This window comes from Vicia villosa, linkage group LG5, assembly GCF_029867415.1.
Source record: "Vicia villosa cultivar HV-30 ecotype Madison, WI linkage group LG5, Vvil1.0, whole genome shotgun sequence".
NCBI classification, from domain to species: Eukaryota; Viridiplantae; Streptophyta; class Magnoliopsida; order Fabales; family Fabaceae; genus Vicia; species Vicia villosa.
Window position 1 is genome coordinate 157,173,456 of NC_081184.1, and position 3,472 is coordinate 157,176,927.

A 3,472-nucleotide genomic window follows, 5' to 3' on the forward strand; every position below is an offset into this window, starting at 1 on the left:
GTTTTTGATTTAGCTAATCTCTGAGGGTAAGGAATTGGTGGCTTATAAGGCGGTGGTGGAACATAAGGTTTCTCTTTTTCAGGTTCCACTTCGTTATTGTTCTCATCAGTCTTAGTAGTTTGTTCGTCAGTTGTTTTCTTTTGGGTTTCCTTTGGCTCTTGTTGTGACATGGGTACGTTTTGAGTTCTAGGATCTATGGGTCCATCGTAATTCGTTCCACTTCGTAGTGTTATCGCGTTCGCATGTCCTTTAGGATTGGGTTGAGGTTGAGCAGGAAACGTGCCAGCAGGGGCAGCAGTAGGTGCTTGTTGTTGAGCTACTTGTGAGATTTGAGTTTCTAACATTTTGTTATGTGTAGCTAAAGCATCTACTTTGTTCGATAGTTGTTTTAGTTGCTCGCTATTGTGGATGTTTTGATTCAGGAAGTCTTTATTGGTTTGTTGTTGGGAAGCTATAAAGTTCTCCATCATGATTTCTAGATTTGACTTCCTAGGGGTGTTTTGAGCAGCTACAGGCGCTTTTTGGTAGCCAGGTGGTACAGCAGGTGCTTGTCCAGGCGCGTACAACGCATTGTTGTTCTTATAAGAAAAATTCGGATGGTTTTTCCATCCAGGGTTGTACGTGCTAGAATAAGGGTTTCCTTGAGCATAGTTTACTTGATCAGATGGGATTCCAGTCAAGAGTTGACATTTAGCAACTACATGTCCAGTCAATCCACAGATCTCGCAGTTAGGTGTTACAGCGGCAGCGGTGGCTGAAGGAGTGATGGTTAAGTTCTCGATCTTTTGAGTTAAAGCGTCTACTTTAGCGTTAACGCGGTCTATACCACTTATTTCGTACATTCCTCCTTTGGTTTGGGCTTTCTCTAGAGCGGCCCGTTCTCCACCCCATTGGTAATGGTTTTGTGCCATGTTCTCTATGAGTTTGTATGCTTCATCATGGGGTTTGTCCATTAATGCTCCGCCAGCAGCGGCATCTATAGTCATTTTAGTGTTATATAAGAGACCACCATAGAAAGTATGGATGATCAGCCATGGTTCGAGTCCATGATGGGGGCATATTCTAAGCATGTCCTTGTAACGTTCCCAAGCTTCGAAGAGTGATTCGTTATCTTTCTGGGTAAATCCGTTGATTTGACCTCTAAGCATAGCAGTTTTGCTAGGCGGAAAGTATCTCGCTAAGAATACTCTCTTCAATTCGTCCCACGTAGTTATGGAATTGGAAGGCAGGGATTGAAGCCACGCTCTAGCTCTATCTCTCAAGGAGAAAGGAAAAAGGCGTAATCGAATAGCTTCGGAACTAACGTTGTTGGCTTTGATAGTGTCGGCGTATTGCACGAACACGGATAAATGGAGATTGGGGTCGTCTACAGGGCTTCCAGAGAATTGATTCTGTTGAACAGCTTGGACTAGCGAAGGTTTCAGTTCAAAATTGTTTGCCTCAATCGCAGGTGGTGCGATACTTGAATGCGGTTCAGCGCGCGAAGAAGCGGCATAGTCTCTAAGAGGACGAATAGCAGCCATCTCTAACTTCGGGGTGATTTGATTAATTTGATCAGTAAAAATCAATTCCTGATTAATCGGAATTTCTGCTACTTCGGGAAGATTGCGAGCTCGACGTTTGACGTTAATGAAACGTTCGATCTCGTTAATTCGTTGTATTAAATCTCCTCCTTGTGAACGAGTATTTGGCATACAATCGTTCAGAAAGAAAGGGAAGAATTGTCCTAGTCTCTACGGTGTAACAGTGAGTTACGATATCGACTTAAATAGTCCCCGGCAACGGCGCCAAAAACTTGATCGCGACTTTACGTGTCTATAAATCTGATAACTGCAAGTGCACAGTCGTGTCGTGTAGTTTTAAAAGATATCGAATCCACAGGGACTATGAATCGATCTACCGTTATCTAAGGTTACTATGTAAAGCTAGGGCTACTAAAATTTTGATTGTTTCTAAGGGAAAGTGAGTGAAAAATTAAGAATATAATAAAAGACAGATATCAGTATGTATTTCGTTTAACTTAAGGCGATCCGAAGGTCCATTGGCTTTTACATAATTTAATTAAAAATCTTCACTAATTCAATTGATTAAAAATCCTCGTCTCAAACTTTCGCTCTATTGATTTAGATTACTGTCCTAATCCTAATGTACGCTTTCGCCATCCCATTAGATTTTAGAAAAGCTTTTTGGAAACAACGTAATTAATAAAATGCCCGTTTTATGAAGTTGTTATCTATTTAAATCTCCTAATCTCAAACTTTCGCTCTGTTGACTCGGAACATGCTAATATCCCTAACGTACGCTTTCGCCATCCCGTCGGGTGTAAAAACAATTTTTGAAAATAAATAAGTCCTAATTAGTTTTAATACGCTTTCGCCATCCTTAAAACTAATGTCCTATGTCTACTATCCAGTTAAAGATCTCAAACTTTCGCTCTATTGATTTTAACCTTTGACCGTCTTAACCCCTCAAACTTTCGCTCTATTGGTTTTAAGACTTACTAATTAAATTAGACATACAGACCAAAAACAAGTGATAGTTAATAAAACATAGTTAAGCCAATTTATTTCGGATCCCTACGGTTAACTTACTTTACATACCGATATCATAATAATTTAGCCAGACATATTAATATGGTTAAACATGCATAAATCGGTTCGGTTCATAATAATAGGCATAGTAAATGGCATACAATATATCATGCAATAATAATATAAATAAAGGCGGTAAATAAAAACCTGAATTAAATAAATGGTAATTGAATGTTCGAGTACTGAACTTCCACCACAGGTTGGCTGGATCGTTCTTCGGAATTTAAACAGACAGAAAAAATAAACAAGGAAATAAAGCGATAAATCTAACGTAAGGCTAGATCTATAAAAAGTTCACAACAATTTCCAGTGTAGAAATCGTTGTGAGAAAATAAGTGTTTGAATGTAAGCAGAATAAAGAAATACGGTTCGCGGTACAATTTCGGCAGCACTTCGTTGGCAGGAAATCGGACTCTTTGGAAGTGAGGTAGCAGGTCCTATTTATAGGAGAGGTTTTGCTGTGACGTTGCGTGAAAAGTGGGGATTTTTACAGACTGGGTGTGGAGACGTGCGTCTCCGTTTCTTCAGGAAGTGGCCTTGACTGACTTGAGACGTGCGTCTCAAGTGGAGAAGATGTAGGAGCAGTTGGAGACGGGCGTCTCCTCTTGGTGACGTGGCAGAAGAACGTTGGAGACGTGCGTCTCCACTTGCTGGGAAGGTTTGGGCCACGCGCCTTTGGTTCCATAGTGGGCTGAACTGTCTCTTTTGGGCCTTTTGGGTCCTAATTGCACCCCTCCTTCACTTCAGCACTCCTTTTTCATCTTTTAGGCATAAATATTGGTCATTTAAGCTCCATTTTCTTTCCTTTTCGCAAATAGTCGTAATTAGAGTGTAAAACCTGAAACAAAGCAAATACTCGCGTAATATCATAATAAATTGAC

General features: G+C 40.4%; 1 non-coding gene across 1 annotated transcript; it reads left to right on the forward strand.

Annotated features, from left to right (window-relative positions):
• The first annotated feature begins 1,041 nt into the window (after nt 1-1,041).
• LOC131608357 (small nucleolar RNA R71) lies at nt 1,042-1,148 on the forward strand. The gene has a single exon (XR_009285622.1). It is a non-coding gene; the product is annotated as a small nucleolar RNA R71 (small nucleolar RNA).
• Nucleotides 1,149-3,472: the final 2,324 nt, after the last annotated feature.